Genomic DNA, 25,000 nt, shown 5'->3' on the forward strand with positions numbered 1-25,000 from the left:
CTCTCTCTCTCTCTCTCTCTCTCTCTCTCTCTCTCTCTCTCTCTCTCTCTCTCTCTCTCTCTCTCTCTCTCATACACACACACACTCTGGAATAGCCTCCCACATAATATCAAATCCCTTACTTCAATTAATGTTTTCAAAGGAAAAATCGAATCAATGTTCCTGCAAAGTTATGAACAACAGTCATACTTTATTGTATTATTGGAACTATTTTGGATCAGTATTGTATGCATGCGTACGTGTGTGTGTGTGTGTGTGTGTGTGTGTGTGTGTGTGTGTGTGTGTGTATGTATATGTGTATTGATGTACGTGTATTGAGTGTATGTACTGTATGCATGTATATGTATGTGTATATGTATATGTGTTACGTATGTATGTGTATGTGTGTGTATATCTTGTGTATGTGTATATTGTATGTATATGTATGTATATCTGTATATGAATGTGTCAGTGTTGTGTATATGTATACTTGTATGTGTATGTACATGTATGTATTTACATGCGTGTGTGTATGTATGTGTATGTGCATGTATATGTATTTGTGTATGTGTTTGTATGTACGTATATATGAGTTTTTCTTATGTATTTGTATATGCGTGGTTGGTTTGTCGTATGCTTGTGTGTGTAGATTTATGCATGTATGTATATTTACATATCTATATATATATATATATATATATATATATATAGATATATATATATATATATATATATATATATATATATATATATATATATATGTATGTATGTATGTATGCGCATGTATGTAGGTACTTACATATGTAGGTCGGTATGTACGTACATGTATTTGGGTGTGTAGGCAATACCCATAAATTTGTATGTCTGTACATGTGTATAAGTGTGTACGCGTATGTATATGTATATGTATGTATGTATGTGTATGTGTGTAGGTATATGTATGCATATGTATGTGTATATACATGTATGTGTGTCTGTATGTATTGTATATGTATGTGTATGCATGTGTGTGTGTATGTGCATATATATTTATATGTGTGTCCATGTATGTATGGGCGTTTATGTATGTGTATGTAATGCATAGTATACAATGTTAATGTTTTCAGCCAGGCCGTAACATCTGCATGGTTTTACATTTCTTTGATCATTAAACGGGGTCCATATAAAAGCTCCTTGCTTAATGGACCTGGGTTGTAATATGCATATATGTATTATATATTATTATACTATAAAAGACCAATAAATTTATCAATATCAAATATCAATCTCTCTCTCTCTCTCTCTCTCTCTCTCTCTCTCTCTCTCTCTCTCTCTCTCTCTCTCTCTCTCTCTCTCTCTCTCTCTCTCTCTCTCTCTCTCTCTCTCTCTCTCTTTCTTGCACATGCTTGCCCATCACTCTTCCTACTACAATGGCTCACGAGGCTCAGAACTCATACATCACCCTGGGAACAAGAGCGGGACGAGGAGGAACACAGCGCTGAGTCGTGTGTTGATAAAGAGTTACTGTTTATGCCCCGAGGGACGTGAGGGACATGGCGTCAACGAAGAGACAAATGCGGAACGTTGAGGACATACAGAAGGGACACAGGGCGGAAAACTGGGGACTTATAGCAGGGATACAGCGCTAAGTCGTGCGTTAATGAAGAGTAAGTATCATGCCTCGAGGTACATGAGCGACAAAGCGTCAACGAGCAGACAAAAGTTGAACACTGAACACATAAAGAAAAGACGCGACGGTTGATCTTGAGTTGATGAAGAGTGAGTGTAAATCCGTGGGGGTAAATAATAACTCGTTTTTTGTAGACAGACAGGCAAGAAATTCCACTACAGGGACATATCTAAATAAGGGAAATCTTGACGAACCTAATGCACCCTGACTAACCAGACCAACCTATCACAACACAAAAGAGTCCAAACCAATCACGTTAAGACCAACCCAAGGCAACCGACGTCAACCCATCATAACCTAAGAGTCCAAACCATTCACGTTAAGACCAGCCCAAGGCAACCGAAGCCAACCCATCACAACACAAAATAATCCAAAGCAATCACGTTAAGACCAACCCAAAGCAACCGAAGCCAACACATCACAACACAAAATAACCTAACCCATTCACTTCAAGATTAAACCAACGCAGCCCAGAACAACCCAAAGTAAGCCAATACAACACGACTCAAGCCATTACGACACAACACAACATAGCACGTCATTCACACCAAGACCAACCCAAGCGAACCTAATGCAATCCAGACCAACCCAACGCAACCAAGACCAACCCAATGCAACCCAGACCAACCCAGACCAACCCAATGCAAGCCAGACCAACCCAGACCAACCCAGACCAACCCAATACAAACAGACTAACCCAATGCAACCCAGACCAACCCAGACCAACCCAATGCAACCCAGACCAACCCAATGCAACCCAGACCAACCCAGACCAACCCAATGCAAACAGACCAACCCAATGCAACCCAGACCAACCCAATGCAAACAGACCAACCCAATGCAACCCAGACCAACCCAATGCAACCCAGACCAACCCAGACCAGCCCAATGCAACCCAGACCAACCCAGACCAACCCAGACCAACCCAATGCAACCCAGACCAACCCAATGCAACCCAGACCAACCCAGACCAGCCCAATGCAACCCAGACCAACCCACACCAACCCAGACCAACCCAATGCAACCCAGACCAACGCAATGCAACCCAGACCAACCCAAAACAAGCCAATACAACACAACCCAAGCCAACACGACACAACACAAGCCAACACATCACAACACGACCCAAGCTAACCCAACCCAGGCCAACTCAACCAAACCCAACCCAAATCAAGCCAACACAACATCCCAAGCCAGCCCTAGACAACACGGCAAGCCAAGCCAGCGCAACACAACACCAATATAAAGTGACTCTGCAAATGCCAACACAAATTCACGCGAAGGCAATGAAGAGAGAGAGTCTCAGAGGGCAGGAGCAAAGGTGACGAACCGAAGTGATGAGAAGAAGACAAGGAGGAGGAGGAGGAGGAGGAGGAGGAGGAGGAGGAGAAGACGACGAAAGATAAGAGACATGGGAGAGCACACACACACACACACACACACACACACACACACACACACACACACACACACACACACACACACATATAAGCTTCTATAAGTACTGTGATGAAAAATATCGTGGTGAGTTGGTTAATGTGAGTCAGGATCGTTAATGTTAATCCCGCGTCAATTCCCCGGGTAATTTCAGCTCTAATGAAGGGTGTATAAAATCATTAATTAGCATCCACATAACTAATTACAAATTTAACTCTATTCTTTTTTAAATTTTTCTATCTCCCTCGAGAAGCGAGGCGACCGAGCGGCAGTTAAGGGGACGCCGCCCCTGTCCCGAGCGTGTCTGCCAAACAGCCTCACGTTAGCCTTTAAGTAGTGCTGGCCCGTGCAGAACACTTGGCTCACTTAACCATACACCACTGGAACTCTTTGCCAGTCCCTAGTACGATTTGTTCTTTTCAAAATGAACTCCCCCCCCCGCGTCGTTAAAGGATTGAAGACCGTAAACTAAGCCGCGTCTACACATCTTGTCTGTTCAATGCAGGGAATCAATGGTTCTAATTGCTATTGAACTCTCTCTAATTAGTTGTAAAACAGACACCCGTTTAGTCAACAGCATCAGTTCTTCGAGCCAAGGGACTGTTAACTCCTTGACTGAGGATTCCCTACAAGAAGACATCACCAAGCTGCAGGAATGGAACAAAAAGTGGCTGCTACAATTCAATGAAGAAAAAATGTAGTCCTGCACCTTAGGAGGGGATATCCAGCATACCAATACCACATGGGAAACACTCCACTATCCACCACAGAGGCAGAGAAAGACCTGAAAGTATATGTTACCAGGCTATCTGTGAAGGCCAAATCCATGCCAATCACAGCGGACGGGTTAAAGTAAGGTAAGCCGACCACTGGAGTCACACCTGGCCACAATGCGCGGTTATATATCGTGTTACTAGAGACTCTCGGGCTCACTAATATCGCCCGCTCATCTCGGGCAGCACTTCGTCCCTCCACGTCTCCCCAATCTCTTGTTAACTTAATGACTCGCGCCCTTGTGACTGTGTTCACGACCTCTGCCACTCTGACCCCGGGGTGTAACTTCACTCATGTCGCCCGGGGGTGGAGGGCTGTCTGGAGGGAAGGAGGCAACCAAGGAAATGAAGGATGCTGTGGAGGTGGTGATGGTGGTGGTGGCAGTGGTGGTGGTGGTGGTGGGGTTAGTGGTTGTGATGGTGGGAGGGGGTGGGGTAGTAGTAGTAGTAGTAGTAGTGGTGGTAATGGTGGTGGGAGGGGGGGTAATGGTGGTGGGAGAGGGTAATGGTGGTGGGGGAGGGTAGTAGTGGTGGAGGGGGAGTAGCAGTGGTAGCGGTGGTGGTGGTGGTGGTGGTGGTAATGGTGGTGGTGGTGAAGACAATCGTTGTCATGGTAACGGCGGAGGAAATTAAGCAGCTCCGGCGGTGATGAGAGTGGTGATGGCGGTGGTGATGGTGTTGATGGGGAGGCTGATGGCGATGGCGATAGCGATGGAAATGTCAGGCAGGGTGGTGATGATGACGGTGGTGATGATAATGGAGGCGGTGGTGGTGGTGATGCATACTTTGATGGTGTTAGCAATGGTGGTGGTGGTGGTGGTGGAGAATATAAGAGAGATGGTGATATTGGTTTATGTGGTGTTAGTGGTGATGATGTTAGTAGTGGTGGTGGTGGTAGTGGAAGTGGTGATGGTGGTGGTGGTGGTGGTTGTGGTGGTAGTGGTGGTGGTGGTGGTGATGGTGATGGTGGTAGTGATGGTGGTGGTGGTGGTGGTGGAGAATATAAAAGAGATGGTAATATTAGTTTATGTGGTGTTAGTGGTGATGATTTTAGTGGTGGTGGTGGTGGTGGTAGTGGAGGTGGTGATGGTGGTGGTGATGGTGATGGTGGTGGTGGTGGTGGTGGTGGTGGTGGTGGTGGTGGTGATGGTGGTGGTGGTGGTGGTGATGGTGGTGGTGGTGGTGGTGGTGGTGGTTATGGTAGTGGAGGTGGTGATGATGGTGGTGGTGGTGGTGATGGTGGTGCAGGTAGTGGTGATGGTGGTAGTGGTGGTAGTGGAGGTGGTGATGGTGGTGGTGATGGTGATGGCGGTGGTAGTAGAGGTGGTGATGGTGGTGGTGATGGTGATGGCGGTGGTAGTGGAGGTGGTGATGGTGGTGGTGATGGTGATGGCGGTGGTAGTAGAGGTGGTGATGGTGGTGGTGATGGTGGTGATGGTGGTAGTAGAGGTGGTGATGGTGGTGGTGATGGTGGTGATGGTGGTAGTAGAGGTGGTGATGGTGGTGGTGATGGTGGTTGTGGTGGTAGTAGTGGTGATGGTGGTGGTGATGGTGATGGTGGTGGTGATGATACTGGCGGATGAAAAAAAAAAAAAAAAAAAAAAAGCTCTGCGGGAGGAAGAGGAGGTAAAGTAGACGAGACAAAAAAAATCCCAAACTTCGTTAAATCAAACACACGTGAAGCGAAGAAGCCGCGGGGAGAGTAACAAATAAATAAATGAAGTAAAAATAAATGAAAGTTGACGCAAACATAAACCTGTCGAGAAAAAACGGCAATGTATTTTTTTTTACAGCAGCGGAGACAGTGCAAGGGCGTAAAAAAAAAAGAAAATAAGAAAAAGAAAGAAAATAATGAAAAAAAAGCCCGTTACTTACTGCTCCATTGTATTTAAAGGTCAAGTGAGAAACTGAACTGTAAATGTAAAATCCGTGATGCCGTTGGTCCAGAGAAATAAACAAGAGGAAAACATGTATTGATTTATCTCGAAGTACACACACACACACACACACACACACACATCCTTGCTCTGTCTTTTACATTTCTTCCTTTCCCTTCCCTTCATTTCAACTCCTGTTCCTCCCCTTCCCTTCCCTTCTCTTCCTTTTCCTTCCTTTCCCTCCCCCTCCCTTCCATTTCCTTCGCTTCCCTTCCCTTCCCTTCCCTTCCCTTATTTTCCCTCCCCTTCCCTTCCATTTTCTTCGCTTCGCTTCCCTTCCCTTCCCTTCCTTTTCCTTCCATTCCCTTTCTTTCCTTTTCCTTTCCTTTCCCTTCCCTTCCCTATTCCTTCCATTCCCTTTCTTTCCTTCCTTTCCCTCCCCTTACCTTCTCTTCCATTTCCTTCGCTTCCCTTCCTTTCCCTTCCCTCCCCTTCCCTTCCACTTCCTTCGCTTCCCTTCCCTTCCCTTCCTTTCCCTTCCCTTCCCTATTCCTTCCATTTTCTTTTTTTTAGTTTTCCTTTCCTTTCTCTCCCTCTCCTGTTCCTTCCATTACCTTCCTTTTCCTTCCTTTCCCTCCCCTTCCCTTCCATTTTCTTCGCTTCCCTTCCCTTCCCTTCCTTTCCCTTCCCTTCCCTATTCCTTCCATTCCCTTTCTTTCCTTTTCCTTTCCTTTCCCTCCCTCTCCTTTTCCTTCCCTACCCTTCCCTTTCTTTCCCTTCTTTTCCCTTCTACTCCCGTTCCTACCCTTCCCTTCGCTTCTCTTTTCCTTCCATTCCACTTCTTTTCGTTTCCTTTCTTTTCCTTTCATTCCCATCCTTCTAATTTTCCTTCCCTTTCTTTCTTTCATTCCCTGCCCTTTACCTTTACCCTTCTCTTTCCTTTCCTCCAGCCCTTCCCTTCCTTCCATTCCCTTCTTTTCCCGTACTCTCATTCCCATCTCTTCACCTCCATGACTCCCTTTCACCTCCCTTCCCCTTTCGGCCGTTTCTCTTCCCTTCCCTTCCCTTCCTTTCTTACCCCCCACCACACATACAGGTCACCCTCTCCCTAAACACATTCATTCATACACAATCATACAATTTACAACCTCGAGGCGGGCAGGACCCACGACGCTTTTCAAGACAGCCGAAAAGATACTAATATTGAAGTTGATTTTTATATTAGCGGTTTCACGTGTCGAGAGAGAGAGAGAGAGAGAGAGAGAGATATAGATATATAGAGAGAGAGAGAGAGAGAGAGAGAGAGAGAGAGAGAGAGAGATAGGTTTACATTGAAAATCAGACCACACAGACCCCATGGTCCAGACTAGGTGGTATGTCTGTGATTCTACATTAATCATATGGCTCCAAAACGTTGCAGTTCAACTCTAGTTAATAGTAAGTTGAAGGAAGTGACGGTCGAGCTTATTTTTGAAGGAGTCAATCGTGCTACACTGGACCACTGACGGTGGGAGCTTGTTCCATTCTCGCACTACAACGTTGGCGAAGAAAAATTTGATGCAGTCTGAATTTACTTGTCTACATTTGAGTTTTACGCCATTGTTCCTCGTACGCAAAGTGTCATCGATCATAAACAATGCTGATCTGTCTACATTCGTGAAACCATTAAGTATTTTAAAACATTCGATCAGTTTTCCTCGGAGGCGACGTTTCTCAAGAGAGAACATGTTAAGGGTGGAAAGCCTTTCTTCGTAAGATTTGTTCCGCAAGGAAGGGACCATTTTTGTTGCCCGACGCTGAGCACCTTCTAATTTAGCAATGTCCTTTGCATGGTGGGGAGACCAAAACTGTACCGCATATTCTAAGTGGGGTCTGACTAAACTATTGTAGAGGGGAAGTATTACATCTTTATTCTTGAATAAAAAGTTTATTTTAATGAAGCCCAACATTCTGTTCGCTTTATTTGCTGAATCGATGCATTGATGTGAGAATTTGAGGTTTGACGCGATTTTGACCCCCAAGTCCTTAACGCATTGAACGCTTTTGAGTTTAACGCCGCGCATTTCGTAATTGAACTTCTTATTCCTTGTTCCAACATGAAGGACCTGGCACTTGCCTACGTTAAAGGGCATCTCCCATCTATCCGACCAGGCCGAAATTTTGTGCAAATCTTCTTGGATGCTTTGCCTATCTTCGTCAGTGTGAACCGAGTTACCAATCTTTGTGTCGTCTGCAAATTTACTAATGCGATAATTGAGTCCAACATCCACATCGTTGATGTAAATAATGAAGAGCACTGGGCCAAAAACCGAGCCCTGAGGGACGCCGCTAGTGACCGGCGCCCACTCTGAGTTAAATCCGTCAATCACCACTCTTTGTAGTCTGTTGCTCACCCAATTCGCAATCCATTGGTGTACTTGACCGTCAATACCTATTTGCTTTAATTTACAAAGTATTTTATGACATGGGACTTTATCAAACGCTTTCTGGAAATCAAGATAGACCACGTCCAGTGATTTGGTTACTTCATAAACTGAGAAGAGGTCGTTATAAAAGGTCAATAGGTTTGATAGGCAGGATCTTTTGTTACGGAAGCCGTGTTGTGAGTCCCCAATTAATGAGTGGCTTTCAAGGTAACTCACAATTTTGTCTCTAATTATGCTCTCAAGTAGCTTATCTACAACCGAAGTTAGACTAATGGGTCTGTAATTACCTGGTAATTTTTTGTCTCCTTTCTTAAAAATCGGTGTCACGTTGGCCTTTTTCCAATCCGAAGGGACGATTCCTTGTCGCAAGGACATATTGAATACGGTTGTGAGGGAGGAGAGTATTTCGCTCTTCGTTTCTTTGAGCAGTCTAGGATATACTTGTCAGGTCCAGGACTTTTATTTGTTATAAGTGATTGGAGGGCTTTAAGGACTTCATCGGTTGTTATTTCAAAGTTAGGCAATGCATGCTCTGAATTTACATTCGTACTGATGCTGGTGGTAGTGGGAGGAAGACGGTTAGTATTAAACACCGAGGAAAAGTAAATGTTTAATAGGTCTGCAACGTGTTGTCTGTCAGTCACTAGTGCACCGTAGCTGTTTGTTAAGGGTCCAATTCCACTTCTGATCGCCTTTCTGTTGTTTATGTAACTGAAGAAGGATTTCGGATTATTTTTACAGTTGGCCGCAATAGTTTCTTCATATCTACGCTTTGCTTGACATACTAATCTTTTTACTCGTCGCCTGGCATCATGGTAAAGTCTAATGTTTTCGGGCGTGCTTTGCTCTTTCTTTAGCCTGTAAAACAATTTTCTCTCCTTGATTGAGTGTTTAATTTCGCTGTTAAACCAAGGTGGGCTTTTATTAGTATTACTTCGCTTCTCACACAAAGGGACGAATGTGTTCTGCTGAGTGAGTAAATGATTTTTAAAGCTTAGCCAGGCGGAGAGGGAGAGAGAGAGAGAGAACTAACACCTCTCTCTATACCTTCCCTTCTTTCTCCTCCTTTTCCTCCGTCTCTTTCTCCCTCCTCCTCTTCCTCCTCCTCCATTGCCTTTGTCTTTTTTCCTCCATTACGCTCCATCACTTTCCTCTTTCTCTCCAATCATGCCATCGCTCTTCTCTACGTTTTCTCCTCCTCCTTCTCTTCCTCCTTCCTGGAATTCACAGTTCAGTTCTGTCCCCTGATTGCAAGAGGATATTTAATTGCTCGAGAGTTCTGCGAAGCGCTCCGTCAAGGACACCACCATCGAGGTCTCAACCTTATGTGGAACGACCCAAGCGACTAAACCTCTTCACACTGGAAAAGAGATGCCTGCGTGGGGACCTGACACAAGCCTTCAAATTCATGAACAAGATTAGTATCTTTTTAAAGTTCAGCCCATGGCGCCGGTGGGCTTTCTTGGTGGGGCCTGGTGCTCGGCCCACACCCGTTATGGCGCAGGCAAGCTTTTTATAGAGGTGCAATCTTGTTTGTTTCATTTTTTATTCTCTTTAGAGAGTTAATCTAAGGTCCGGGTCTTCAGGACAACATATGGGTAGTCTTAGGCCACTTGGCGGTGACTGAAAATTGTCAGCTTCGAGCGGCGGGCGGGATTCTAATCTGGATTCTCTAAAAAGCCGCGCTCGACGCTGACCACTCAGCCACCGCCTCCAAGCTTTTAGCGCTCGAAACTAACTGGAGAACAGGAAATAATGGTCCGACAATTCAAGGGAAGCGATGCAGTACAAACATTGGAAAAGGTTATTTTTTGAAGAGTCATCCGCTACTGGAACAACCTTCCTGCAAAAGTTGTTAGTACTACAATGATCAACTTAATAATCGCTTTGATAGCCACCTTGCTGCGTCAGAGGTGAACTTAACATACCCGCGCGTAGGACCAAAAGTGTCTTGATCTTATCCGCAAGTCACTCGAGTGGCTGATAAATCGGTTACATCACTAAGGCAGGCAGCCTCATAATGAGAAAACAGGCTTTCTGCTGCCTGCTCGTCCATGTTTCGCAGTTTCCTCCTCCTCCTCCTCCTCCTCCTCCTCCTCCTCCTCCTCCTCCTCCTCATCATCATCATCATCATCATCATCATCATCATCATCATCATCATCATCATCTTCATCTTCTTCTTTCTTCTTATTTCGCTGTACGTTTCCTTCGTCTCCTCCACTCCGCCCTTCTTCTTGACAAGTCTCAACTATGTACTCTCATCCCTCCTCCTCTTACTCCTCCTCTGATGAAACTTTTGACACCACACACATACACACACGCACACGCACTTGCACACTCACGCATACTCTCTCTCTCTCTCTCTCTCTCTCTCTCTCTCTCTCTCTCTCTCTCTCTCTCTCTCTCTCTCTCTCTCTCTCTCTCTCTCAGTGGGTAAAACGTAAAAAGTTAAGTTGACTCAGGTTCACCGTAAGTTAGCGGCGCACAGGAAACTTTGCCCCGTTAAAAACTCGCCCCGGGATGCAGGAGCTTGTTTTTCGGCACACCCGCCAGGCTCTCGCATCCCCTTCCCTGGCCTTATGTTCAATAGCGAGGGAGACAGTTCAATGGTAGTACACAGCGTGAAGGAGCCCGTAAAGGGAAAAAATCTTGAGTGAAGGAGAAAGTTCAAAGAAAACTTAGCGTGAAAGACAGTTGAAGGGCAGAAGACAGAATGCATGAGTTGGTTCTGGGACAAAACAGACAGTGAAGGAGACAGTTCAAAGGAACGATATAGCGTATAGGAAATAGTGAAAGGTAAAGTAAAAAAAAAGCTCCGTCGTATTGCTCCTGCACAGCTTCTGGACCCGCCGAAATGGCGGTGCTTTTGGCATTTCACCTCCGCTCGGTGGGACGACCTGAGGATGTACTTTTCCGATTTCCAATGGAATGATTACGCTTCCAGGAGAGAAACCCCTCTGTGTGTGCTCAGCGCATCACAGAGGTGACTGTCTCTGGAATGGAGGCACATATTCCACGTTCTTTCTCTACCCCCATGCTAAAAAACCTTGGTTCGATCACGCTTGTTCTCGTGCTGTCAAAGATAGAAAGGCAGCTCACAAAAGGTACCAGAGCCTTCGCACTCCTGCTAATCATGATCTTTACATTTCTGCCCGGAATTGCTCCAGATCTTTTCTTCGACTTATCAAAAATTCTTCCATTAATAGAAATTGCCACAGCCTCGTTTTCTCTAATTCTTCCAGGAACATCTGGCTCCTTCCAAAAAATACTTAACAATTTCACTTCTTCATCTTTCCCTCCTCTCCCTAGTAGTGACGGCAGCACCGCCGTCTCTTCTGTCTCTGAGGCTGAACCATTCGCTCAAACTTTCTCTGAAAATACCCCTCAGGACGATCCAGGGCATATTCCTCCTACTCATCCCCCCTCCGACTCCACCATGCCTGTTATGATGTTCTGATGTTTTCTATGCCCTCTCTGGCCTCAACTCTCAGAAGGTTTATGGACTTGATGGAGTGCCTCCTATTGCCCTTAAAAACTGTGCCTCCGTGCTGACACCCTGCCTGGTCATACTCTTTCGCCTCTGCCTGTCAACATCTGCCTTTCCTTCCTGCTGGAAGTATGCCTTCATACAGCCTGTGCCTAAGAAGGGTGACCGATCCAATCCCTCAAACTACCGCCCTATAGTTTTACTTTTCTGTTCTTCTAAAGCTTTTGAATCAATACTTAACCGGAAGATTCTTGAGCATCTATCCACTTCTGACATTTTCTCTAATCGCCAGTATGGGTTTCGCAAGGGGCGTTCTACTGGTGATCTTGCCTTCCTAACTGACTCTTGGTCATCCTCTCTTAGCCGTTTCGGTGAAACCTTTACTACTGCCTTTGACATCTCGAAAACTTTTGACAGAGTCTGGCACAAATATTTGCTTTCCAAACTACCCTCCTACGGATTCTATCCTTCTCTCTGTACCTTTATCTCCAGTTTCCTTTCCGGCCGTTCTATCTCTGCTGTGGTAGACGGTCACTGTTCTTCCCCTAAACCTATCAACAGTGGTGTCTCGCAGGGCTCTAGCCTATCTCCCACTCTTTCTTTTGTTCAATGATGATCTTCTTTCCAAAACAAACTGTCCTATCCACTTGCACTATTCTGCATTATTCTAATTCTTTCAACAGAAGACCCTCTCAACAGAAATTACAAGACTCCAAACTGGAGGCTGCAGACCTTGCTATCATTTTCGATTGGGGTAGAAGGAACTTGGTGTTCTTCAATTTATCAAAAACTCAGTTTCCCCACCTATCACCTCGACACAGTCTTCCAAACACTTATCCCCTATTCTTCAACAGCACTCAGCTGTCACCTTTTTCTACGCAAAACATCCTCGGTCTATCCTTAATTCAAAATCTCAACTGGAAACTTCACATTCCCTCTCTCGCTAAATCGGCTTCCTCGAGATTGGGCGTTCTGTATCGCCTCCGTCAGTTCTTTTTCCCCTCCCAGATGCTTTTCATATACAGGGGCCCCCACACACAGCTCTCTTAGACAGAATGGAGTCTAAGGCTCTTCGTCTCATCAACTCCCCTCCTCATACTGACAGTCTTCTACGTTTTCAGTTGCGCCGAAATGTTGCATCTCTCTCTATCTTCTAACGATATTTTCACGCTGAATGCTCTTGTAAACTTGCTAACTGCATCCCTACCACCCTCCCTCGACCCCGCTGCACTCGACTTTCCACTCTAGCTCATCCCTATACTGTCCAAATTCCCTATGCAAGAATGTCTCGATACTCCCCAAAGGACAAAGGAACGCTGTTTCAAATTTTATCACCGAAAGGGATGAAGGAATGAAGATGCTGGTTACCTCTTGCATAAGGGATTTGTATCGCAAAGGGATGAGCTATAGTAGGAAGTCGTGTGCAGGGCCACTCGAGGGGTACAGGCATGGAGTTAGCAAGTTCTGAAGAGCAGTCAGCATGAAAATATCGTAGAAGATAGATAGAGATGCAACACTGGCGGAAGTGAAGAGGCAGAAAACTATTAGCAAGAGGAGGAGAGTTGATGAGACGAAGAGCCTTTAACTCCACTCTGTTCAAAAGTGGTGTGTGTGTGTGTGTGTGTGTGTGTGTGTGTGTGTGTGTGTGTGTGTGTGTGTGTGTGTGTGTGTGTGTGTGTGTGTGTGTGTGTGTGTGTGTGTGTGTGTGTGTGTGTGTGTGTGTGTGTGTGTGTGTGTGTGTGTGTGTGTGTGTGTGTGTGTGTGTGTGTGTGTGTGTGTGTGTGTGTGTGTGTGTGTGTGTGTGTGTGTGTGTGTGTGTGTGTGTGTGTGTGTGTGTGTGTGTGTGTGTGTGTGTGTGTGTGTGTGTGTGTGTGTGTGTGTGTGTGTGTGTGTGTGTGTGTGTGTGTGTGTGTGTGTGTGTGTGTGTGTGTGTGTGTGTGTGTGTGTGTGTGTGTGTGTGTGTGTGTGTGTGTGTGTGTGTGTGTGTGTGTGTGTGTGTGTGTGTGTGTGTGTGTGTGTGTGTGTGTGTGTGTGTGTGTGTGTGTGTGTGTGTGTGTGTGTGTGTGTGTGTGTGTGTGTGTGTGTGTGTGTGTGTGTGTGTGTGTGTGTGTGTGTGTGTGTGTGTGTGTGTGTGTGTGTGTGTGTGTGTGTGTGTGTGTGTGTGTGTGTGTGTGTGTGTGTGTGTGTGTGTGTGTGTGTGTGTGTGTGTGTGTGTGTGTGTGTGTGTGTGTGTGTGTGTGTGTGTGTGTGTGTGTGTGTGTGTGTGTGTGTGTGTGTGTGTGTGTGTGTGTGTGTGTGTGTGTGTGTGTGTGTGTGTGTGTGTGTGTGTGTGTGTGTGTGTGTGTGTGTGTGTGTGTGTGTGTGTGTGTGTGTGTGTGTGTGTGTGTGTGTGTGTGTGTGTGTGTGTGTGTGTGTGTGTGTGTGTGTGTGTGTGTGTGTGTGTGTGTGTGTGTGTGTGTGTGTGTGTGTGTGTGTGTGTGTGTGTGGAGCCCCCCCTCCACATGAGAGGCGTATTCCATAGGTGGGCGGACACGGCCCCTGTATATGGACAGCATCTGGGAGGGGACACTGGTGGAAGCGAGTCAAAGCGCCCTGCCTTGATGATATTGCTTTTGTTCGTTTGTTGTGTCGTTGTTATTGTGAAAATATGTTGCTTTCTTTACCTAAAAACACCTTCCCATCTTTTCTTGTTGCAGTAAAAATATATTGTCATTTTGCTCTTTCTCTTGTTCCTGTAAAACTATCTTGCCTTTTTAATATTTTTGTACATACCTTCCACTCCTTTGTTGGCACGAGGCGGCCGCTGAAAAAGAGAAGAATCAGTTGGTTATATTTCTGGCATTTTTGTCGCTTTAAAAACTATTTATTTTTTTCATCTGCACGCGCTTTTTTTTCCAGCCTTTCCACTGCCGGTCACTGAAAAAAAAAATCTCTCGTTGTCCTTTATTTGCCCGCGTTAAAAACATATATTCTAACATTTTTTCATATCTGTCCACGTTACTTTTTTTATATCGGTCGCTACAAACGTGACTCAAGCACTGTCGCAATAAATATCACTTTTTTGGCAATCTTCTCTCAAAGGCGTTGCTTCAAAAATATCTCGGTTTTTAATTCATATTGTACGGGTTTTTTTCTCAAATTGACTGCTATAAACATTTCTCAAGTCCTGCAGAAACATACAACTTTTAAGGTTCTTTTCGGTGTTACTCTAAAAATATCTCGAGTTTATTTTATTGTGAGCGCATATTTTCAAGTACTGGAGGAGGAGGAGGAGGAGGAGGAGTAATAGGAGGAGGAGGAGGAGGAGGAGGAGGAGGAGGAGGAGAGATTTAGACTTGGAAGAGAATGAAAAAGAAACAGGAAAATGAAGAGTGGATGAAAAAGGAAAATGTAGGAAGAGAAAGAAGGGAAAGAGTAAAGAAAGGAAGGAAAGAAGGAAAGAGGAGAAGGAAAAGGAGGAGACATGGAGACGACACGGAACAGAGAAAAGGAAGTAAGAGAAAGAGAGGAAAGAATAAGAGAAAGGGAAGGGGAAGGAGGAGAAGGAGGAGGAGGTATGGAGACAGGAAGAAAAAGAGGGGAAAGAAAAAAAGGAGAAGAAGGAGAGGGGGAAGGAGGATGCGAAGGGGAAGGAGAGACAAGGAAAAGAGAAAAGGAAGTAAGAGAAAGAAGTAAATGAATAGAGAAAGGAAGGAAGGAAGGAAGGAAGGAAGGAAGGAGGAGGAGGAGGAGGAGGAGGAGGAGGAGAAGGAGACATGGAAACCTAGAAGACGCGGAAAAGAGAAAAAAGGAAAGAAGAGAAAGAAGGGAAAGAATAAGAGAAAGGAAGGAAGAAAAGAAGGACAGAATAGAGAAAAGAAAGAGAGAAGGGAGGAAGAAGCAAGGGGAAGGGAGGTGAAGGGAGGAGAGGGGGAAGGAGGGGGCGATCATGGACGAAAATAGAGGAAAAGAAAGAGGAAAGAAAATGAGAAAGGAAGGAAGGGGAAGGAAGAGGAGGAGGAGGAGGAGGAGGAGGAGGAGGAGGAGGAGGAGGAGGAGGAGAAGACATGGAAACCTGGAAGACTCGGAGAAGATAAACGGAAGGAAGAGAAAGAGGAGATAAAGAGAGAAAAGAATAAAGAATGGAAGGAGAGAGGGAAGGAGGAAGCCAGGAAAAACGAGGAAGGGGGAAGAGAAAGAAGGGAAAGAATTGAGGGAATGGGAGGGAGGAGAGGGGCAGGTGGCGGCGAGCAAGGACGAGTCGGCTGTGAATTATAGCTCAAAGTTTCTAGTGCCCAGAACACCACATTTTACTTTTTTTTCCCTCGGTGTTTCGATTCGCTGAAGAAAAAAAGTCGGCAGTGAAAAAGTCTTGAAGCTCAGACCAAACAAGAACTAGTTGAATACTGATATCAAACTCGGTCCATTTTTATCTCTCTTTTCTATCGTGTGTGTGTGTGGGTGTGGGTGGGGGGTGCGTATGCGTGTGTGTGTGTGTGTGTGTGTGTGTGTGTGTGTGTGTGTGTGTGTGTGTGTGTGTGTGTGTGTGTGTGTGCTTCATAAGGCTCGTGTGTTGACGCCGGAAGGAAACGCCAATTAAGCACTTTTAGCGAGAGTTGGGGCGGCTGACACACTTTTGGCGGAGGTCTTTTTAAACCCTCCTCCCCCTCGGCCGGAGCACTAAAACTCTCCCCTACACCGGCCTCCCCTCGGTTAGTTTTACCCTCGCGACAGACTCACTCGACAGGGAAGCGATCTGGAGCCTGGACTCTGGATTTGACTCTTCCCACGTGCGCCTCTAGCGGTTATTTTTACTTTCGCAACTAACTGACTCAATAAGGAAGCGGTCTGGACACTTAACTTTGTCTTTCTGGTACTTCTGTTCTCTCTTCTAATTGAACTTCGTGTGATGATGCTTCTTGAAACTCTCTCGCTCTCGCTCTCTCTCTCTCTCTCTCTCTCTCTCTCTCTCTCTCTCTCTCTCTCTCATATTAGCTTCCACTCGACATAATCGTTTTCCTTCCCATTATTCCTCCCTTGCCTCTTTCCTTCTTTTTCCCTCTCTTCCTCCCCCTCTCCTTCCTTCCCTCACTCTTCTTCTTCTACTCACTTTTAACACAGCCTCCATAACCTTATCTCTAATGCCTTGGTGGCCAGATAGTGCTTTCCCATAACTGGCCTGCCACACGAGTATCTCTCATTTCGTCTTTTTGCCTCACTGTCTCTCGCAGGACGATTTTTTTTTACAGCATTGGAGACAGTGCAAGGGCGTAAAAAAAAAATACAATAATGAAAAAAAAGGCCCGCTACTTACTGCTCCTAAATAGAGTAGAGAGCCCGCTACTTACTCCTCCTAAATAGAGTAGAGCCCCCGCTACTTACTGCTCCTAAATAGAGTAGAGAATTAGACTCTCCTTATTGAAATCTATGCGGTCTTCGCCCCTGATGGCTTGGGATGCCTTGCCCTGACTCTATAGATAACCCAGGATCTGTAATTTGTTCCTTCTTCTTTCTCTCCCATTGGCTGCTCTTCCTGTGTCCTAGCCATGTGATGGATAAGACTCATTTACCAAGCACTGTTACTGAGATCTTCGCCTTTGATGGCCTACCCTTACTCAGGATAACCCAGGACCCGCATCTCTGCCTTTCTCTCCTCTTTCTGTCTCCAGCCCGAGGGATGAACGAGACACAGCACCCTCACATTCTCCTCACACTCCCTGGACGCAGTGTTGCTCTGGGCTGCACAGTGTCTGCCTGGCTAACTAACACCTGCGTGCCTCCCTTCCCTACAGGTGTGAGCCGGGCGCCGCCCTCACCTGGCCTCCGGGACAAGCACACCAGCGCAGGGAGCCGTCGAGTCGTGACGGAGGCGACAAGTAAGCGGAGCCTTGGTGTGGTGACCCTCCGTGACCCGCGCCTTCATGACCCCTGAGACTGAGTGACCCTTCATGATACACCCCTCGGCATCGACCCCAGTAGCCCCCGTTCGACATCGCCCCCAGTGGCTCCCCTTAGGCAAGGACGGCATGGCGGGGCAGGCGGTGAGGTGGTGAACCCAGTGAGAGTTGGAGGGAGCGACGCCCCTTCCGTGTACCTCGCAGTGCGTCCCCCGTTCAGTGTTCCCCAGTACCCTGAGTGAGGCGGGGGCACCAGGGGAGTGAACCAAGGGTGCCGAGAGGTTCTTACCCCCCCTCACTTCTCATACACCCCCCAATGACATAGATCCCTCCCCCCAGCCTCCATCTCCCCCACTCTCCCTTCGTCGTCTCCTCGTCACCTCCTTCCTCACTGTGACTTTTCTCCCCTGAACATTATCTTTCCTCAGGCCAACTAACCTCCTCCTCCTCCTCCTCCTCCTCCTCCTCCTCCTCCTCCTCCTCCTTACCTTACCCACTCCTTCCTTTCCTCTCCTTTCATTAATCCATCCCTCCCACCACCTCCACTTCCACCTCCCTCCCCGCCACCACCACCGCCACCACGTCTCGCCCACACAACTCCCCTGCGGCGGCTACTCCCTCCCCGCCCCAAAAAACTCGCCCGGACGGAAATCAGGGGAGTGAGCGGAGTGGAAACGGCCAGCCCAGGAAAGTGAGGCGAAGGGGAGTGTGGGAAGCTGCTGGGAGGAATGACGGTGCCCCCTCCACCACCACCATCACCACCACCGCCTCCACCACCACCACTATCACCACCACCACCACCACGGGCCTCACACGGTGGTTTGCTGAGGTGGTTGTGGTACTCCTCGCCCTCGTCTCCAGCGCCACCGCCTCCTTCAAGCTGAAACGTAAGTACTGGGGCTCTCTTAGGGGCTTAGGAGGGCCGGAGGCTGGGTAGGCGAGAGGCGTAAGTCCCAACTCGCCACAAGAGGATGAAGGGGCGTTAGGCTGATTTGAGCTGAGATGGGTGAGAACTAACAGTCTTGAGGAAAGGAAAAGGAATAGGTAAGAGTGTGTTAGTGTCTTTTACAGCATGGAAAGATACGAAAGACACACACAAAAACACATTAATAAAAAGAAAAAAAACAAATGAAGGAGAAGAGAGAAAGAAAGACGGAGAAAAAAAAAAGCTTATGAAAGAGAAAGGGAAAGAGAAAATGGAAGAAGGGCAACGTGGTTAAAAAAAAAGAACAACAAATGAGAAGAGAGAAAGGAAGTAGAAAGAGAGTTAATGGAAAAGAAAGAGAAGGAAAAAAAAAGAGAAAGAAAAGATACGAGACAAAAAAAACATTAATAAAAAAGAAGAAGAAAAGGCAAATGAAGGAGAAGAAAAAGAAGAAAGAAAGTAGAAAAAGAGTATGAACGAGAGGCCAAAAGAGAGGTCAATTTCGGGAGAGGTATTTTGATGCTTTACTCTTGAATGAACAAAGACAACAACAACAACAACAACAACAACAACAACAACAACAACAACTAAGCCCCCTAGACATTGCTCCGAAAAAAAAAATATGAACGAGGGGCCGAAAGAGAGGTCAATTTCGGGAGAGTTGTTTTGATGCTCTCCTCTTGAATGAACAACAACAACAACAACAACAACAACAACAACAACAACAACAACAACAACAACAACAACAACAACAACAACAACAACAACAACAACAACAACAACAACAACAACAACAACAACAACTAAGCCCCCTAGACGCTGCTCCGAAAAAAAAAAGTATGAACGAGGGGCCGAAAGAGAGGTCAATTTCGGGAGAGTTGTTTTGATGCTCTCCTCTTGAATGAACAATGACAACAACAACAGGTATCAGGACACCTCTCCTCCCGAAACTAACTTATCTTTCTGCCACTCCTCTTGAATCTGTTGTAGGAGCAGTGAGTAGCGGGCTTTTTCTCACCATTTTTTCCTTTTTTTTTTTGCCTTTTTTTGTTTGCCCCTGAAGTTTCCTTTACTATAAAAAAGAAAAACAAAAAAAAAGCCCAATAGACGCTGCTCCCAACAAAAGTATGAACGAGAGGCCACAAAAGAGAGGTCAATTTCGGGAGGAGAGGTGGCTTGATGCTCTCCTCTTGAATGAACAAAGACAATAAAAACAATAACTAAGCACGATAGACGCTACTCCCAAGTCCCAACAATAGTAAGAACGAGAGGACAAAAGAGAGGTCAATTTCGGGAGGGGAGGTGTCTTGATACTCTCCTCTTGAATGAGTGTAAGTCGTAGGCAGGAGACTTGGGGGTGATGGGCGTAAGTGGCAACACGTTCAGCACGCCAAGGGGAGGGTAGTGGGCGTAAGTCTTTGTAGGGTGAAAAGAGTAAGTACTAATATAGGGAGTGAGTGACAGTTTGGGCCACGCTGGCCGATCGCTTTGTGCAGTTCAAAGCAATCAGGGCTGTGGGTTTCGCGCCAAAATTCCTCCCGACCCTCGTGGCCTCTCCCGGCCCTCGTGGCAACCCGAACCAACACATTTTTCATTTCGAATTTCGTTACATACCCATTCGATGTACATAATAGGTTGCCAACTACTATTAAACGTTTCTTCGGGAGCAATCGGGGCCATATTCGGGAATGTGTGACCTCAGCATTACACTGGTGGCAAGGAATTCGTATGTACTAACACGTTGCAGAGGGATAAGGAGAGTTGGTTCAAGGGAGGTCCCCGCTGCTAACGGAGTAACAAGATTAAGACCCTTATTATCAACTGAATCTTGGGGACTGAAGAAGGCGAAAGAGACAGATTAAGATGTTACGAAGGTCATGTGGTGTTACAAAGTTGGATATAATCAAGAATGAAAGTCAGAGGAACAATAAAAGTGACTGAAATATCAAAAAAGGCTCAAGAAAGAAGACTCCAGTGGCCACGCGACGAGAAGGGACGAGGAATATGTTGGAAGAAGAGTAATGGACGTGGAGGTGCAGGACAGACGGAATAGAGGCAGACCGAAGAGGAGATGGATGGACAGCGTGAGGGAAGACCTGAGAGGGAGAGGGTTGATGGGAGAGGAGTTCCGGGACCGAGCTGCGTGGAGATGACTTGTCAGAACCGTCGACCCCGCATAGAAACGGGAAATAAGACGCAGCAGAAGATTATCAAACATTTCGGAGCTTACACACCCACATGTGGTAATACTTTGGTGAAGCTTGTGTTTGTATATCCATGGGTAGTTATATAAGCCTAGTGGTGACCTGACAAGGCTTCTGCACCATAAGCGTGAAAAACACTCTTGAGAACATTTGTGGCCTCGGGAACTTTTTGTTGTGAGTGCCGCAAATGTCTGAGAGCTCGTGCCTAAGTGCTGACGCGCTTTGGGGAGGATGAGGGTGAGGTGAGGCTCGTTTTGGGGTGAAGAGAGTAAGTACTAACATTCTCTGGGTATACCAAAGCCTGAGGTTGGTGGGGAGCAAACTAATTCAAGAGGAACAGGGGGCGCGTCGTTTCACTCACCCGCCGCCTCCATCCCCGACGGTCCCTCCGAGCGAGGCCCCTCGCAGTTTCCCTTCCCATTCTATGCCATTCTTAGGAGGATCAATCAACTTGCCCCAGCCACGAGTTACATCCCCTTGGTCTCCTCCACCCAGGGTTGTCTCGTGCCAAAACAACCTTGTGAGAGCAGGATCGACGTCCGGGAGGCGCGCCACGTGCCCGTTAGCGTTCACGGACTAAGCTGGTAACAGGCCTCGATTCATATTCATAAAATAGTCCCTTGTTCGACACAAAGTCATTTCAACGACACCCCGTGATCCTGCGAAGGCACTGGTACGAAAGGCATCGAAACGCCTCTGCAAGTCACTATTCAGTGGTCATGGCTCACAGCCATAGAGTAAGACAGGGAGCACAAGGCACTTAAAGATTAAACCTTTGTCAGCCTGGATAGATATCGACAACGCGCCGTTATCCCAGCGGCTTCGCCCCCTCAAGTAGCACTTGGAGAGCCATCACCAGGACCGCCAGCGATTCCACGAGAAGTACAGCATCGTCAGCACTCTCGATGACGCAGTTCAGTTCTGGTCCCCCTACTATAGAATGGATATCAAGATGTTAGAAGATGTACAGAGGAGGATGACAAAGATGATTCAGGGGGTGAGGAACGCCTTATGAAGACAGGCTGAAGCATTTCAATCTACACTCTCTAGAAAGGCGAAGGTTGCGAGGAGACTTGATCGAAGTCTATAAATGGATGAAGGGCTTTAATAAAGGGGATGTCAATAAGATTTTGATAGTAAAAGAGCCAGGTAGGACGCGTAGCAATGGTTTTAAGTTAGACAAATTCAGATTCAACAAAGACAAAGGCAAGAATTGGTTCACCAATAGAGTGGTGGAAGAATGGAACAGGCTCGGGAGCAATGTTGTGGGTGCCAATACCGTAGATACATTCAAGAAGAGGTTAGATAAAGCCATGGATGGTGAGGTAAGGTGGGGTTGAGTGTACAGGAGCTGCCTTGTATAGGCCAACCGGCCTCTTGCAGACTCCTTACGTTCTTATGTTCTTATATTCTTAAAATCAGTGACTTTGATGTTGCTAATAGATGCTCCGCAACCACTTTGATTAACAAATTTGCCTAATACCCAGTCCATGCAAGTGTTGAAAAGTGATGGAGCAAGGACGCACCCACCCCTGCCTAATTCCTGAATTAACAGGAAAGAAAACAGAAACGCCTTCCACATACTTCACGGCACTCTTAGTCCCACGGTAAAGGCCAACCAGCAGGTCAATAATCCTTGCAGTGGTCCACAGAATGCACCCCCACGCACACTACTGATCTCTCCAGTGTCAGGTCTCCTCGTCTCCTCGTCTCAGACAGCCCCACTATGTCCACTCTCGTTCTCCTGAGCTCAGCGGACAGATGGGATAGTCGATGATCCTCTAAGAGGCTCAGGATGTTCCAGGCGCACACACGGAGAGCCCGCCGGAAATTAACCTCGGGGCCTGGCTCAACAAGCCTGTCCCTCATCTGCACCACCCTGGCGGTCCACAGGAAGTACTAACATCACATATCGACCCTGGCACCCCCATTGTTTCCTGTGGTAGTCGTTCAAAAACACACCAAGCTTTGCAAAGGTAATAAAATAATGATAAAAAAACAGCATACACTACAGCATCAAGAACTGACCCCAAGAGCACACACCAAACACATCCCGTCAGTCTTCTCCACCGCAAAAACGCAGCCAGCCATTCCCTTTTTCGCCAGGATTCGTTGCAGAATTTTCTGGTGTCCTGCCTAATTAAAGCTGCGCCAGGCCGGATCCGGGAGACATAACGGCACGCGCGGCTCAATAAAGACCAACAGAGTGTCCAGCCGACAGTCTCACTAAGGGTCAGTCCCACAGTTCGAAACAGCGAGTTTGTAACCTCCATAACGAAATACAAAATGCTAAGAAATTCTAATATATTGTCGGTGTTCTTATAAAAGGTCAGACATTTGAGGAAACTTCAGGAAAGCTCTTTGGTCTCAGGTGTCGACTAGAAGACCTAAACGCTTATTTTATTATTATTACAGTAAAGGAAACAGCTCAAGGGCAAAAAAAGGAAACAATAATGAAAAAAAGCCCGCTAATCACTGCTCCTATAAAAAGAGTTCAGAGGAGTGGCCGAAAGAGAGGTCAGTTTCGGGAAGAAAGGTATGGAGTGTAAGGCTTTTTTTATTATTATTACGGTAAAGGAAACAGCTCAAAGGCAAAACAAAGGAAACAATGATGAAAAAAAAGCCCGCTAATCATTGCTCCTATAAAAAAAAAAGAGTTCAGAGGAGTGGCCAAAAGAGAGGTCAGTTTCGGGAGGAGAGGTATGGATTGTAGAGCTAATATTTTTTTTTTTTATTACAGTAAAGGAAACAGCTCAAAGGCAAAAAAAAAAGGAAACAATGATGAAAAAAAGCCCGCTAATAACTGCTCCTATAAAAGAGTTCAGAGGAGTGGCCGAAAGAGAGGTCAATTTCGGGAGGAGAGGTATGGATGGTAGAGCTTAGTTTGGGTGTTTCCTGTGCCTGTATTGGCCTGTCCTATCACTCACAACTTTTCCAGGTACGGCTCGATTTTATTTGCAGTTTATTTTCTCTTCTTTTTCGTCTCGTTTTCGTATGCACTTGGATCATTCTTTTTTTTCCCTTTTGGCCCTGACCTTGAGACTCCAGCTGGTGAAATACTTATGAGATGAAACAGAAAAAGGAGGTTGATGACACACACGCTCCGCCGCCTTCACGAGTGGCTGCATCTATTTTTTTTTCCTTACAGCAGAGGAGTCAGTTCAAGGGCATAAAAAAGGAGACAAATGTTATAAAAAAAAGCCCGATACTCACTGCTCCTAAAAAGAGTTAGAGAAGTGGCCGAAAGATAGGTTAATTTCGGGAGGAGAGATGTCCTGATACCCTCCTCTTGAAAGAGTTCAAGTCGTAGGCAGGAGGAAATACAGATGAAGAAATATTGTTCCAGAGTTTCCCAGCGTGAGGGATGAAAGAGTGAATATGCTGGTTAACTCTTGCGTAAGGGATTTGGACAGTAAAGGGATGAGCTTGAGTAGAAAGTCGTGTGTGGCGAGGCCGCGGGAGGGGGGAGGCATGCAGTTAGCAAGTTAGGAAGAGCAGTCAGCATGAAAATATCGATAGAAGATAGAAAGAGAGGCAACATGGCGGCGGAAATTAAGAGGTAGAAGACTATTAGTTAGAGGAGGAGAGCTGATGAGACGAAGAGCCTTAGACTCCACTCTGTCCAAGAGAGCTGTGTGAGTGGAGCCCTCCACACGTGAGATGCATACTCGCTCACGTTCCAGAGTGTCGCGAACGTGGGAGAACGTCACCTATCGCCCAGCCAGCACCAGTCTCGTTAATATGACTCAGACTCGTTAATGCGAACCACGAGGAGATGAAATGGTGTGAATGGTGACTACACACACACACACACACACACACACACACACACACACACACACACACACACACACACACGAGGAAATTAATATGAATGGAAACAAAAGCAGCACAGCAGAGCACATCCAAGTATGAAATATACGATTAATTGTAGAAAAATGGCCTGTGACTTGGGCCGTTCCTTGTGGCGCCCAGTAAGTAACAAATGGCGGGTGACTCGGGGCGTCGGTCACTGGAAAGTATTTGTTTATCAGTAAGGAAAGTACGTGAGTTATGGCAAGGATAGGTTAGTTATCCCTTCCTCATGTCCCTCCTTTACCTCCTCTCTCGCCCATGCCTCCCTCCCTTGTCCTTCTCCTTCAGACCAACTAATTTCCTCCCCTCTCCCCTCCCTTGGCCGTCTTCCTCCTCCTCCTCCTCCTCCTCCTCTTCCTCCTCCTCCCGTCCATGCTACAAGTTGTTCCCTCCAAGGCCGTTTTTCCCTCCTTTCCGCTGCTCCTTTTTCCTCTTCCCCTCTAACCTCTCCTCCCTCGTTCCCTCCCATCCTCTTCTCTATTTCTCTCTCCT

The 25,000-nt window shown here is 46.4% G+C and overlaps 1 long non-coding RNA gene across 1 annotated transcript in view; it reads left to right on the forward strand.

The window, feature by feature from the left end:
- The window catches only part of LOC126983372 (uncharacterized), a 40,053-nt gene extending 21,598 nt beyond the window's left edge, over positions 1–18,455 (forward strand). Inside the window, exon 3 of the long non-coding RNA XR_007735823.1 lies at positions 17,420–18,455. This is a non-coding gene — a long non-coding RNA (uncharacterized LOC126983372). The remainder of the gene's footprint in view (positions 1–17,419) is intronic.
- The last annotated feature ends 6,545 nt before the right edge of the window (positions 18,456–25,000 follow it).

Source organism: Eriocheir sinensis, chromosome 5 (assembly GCF_024679095.1).
Source record: "Eriocheir sinensis breed Jianghai 21 chromosome 5, ASM2467909v1, whole genome shotgun sequence".
NCBI lineage: Eukaryota > Metazoa > Arthropoda > Malacostraca > Decapoda > Varunidae > Eriocheir > Eriocheir sinensis.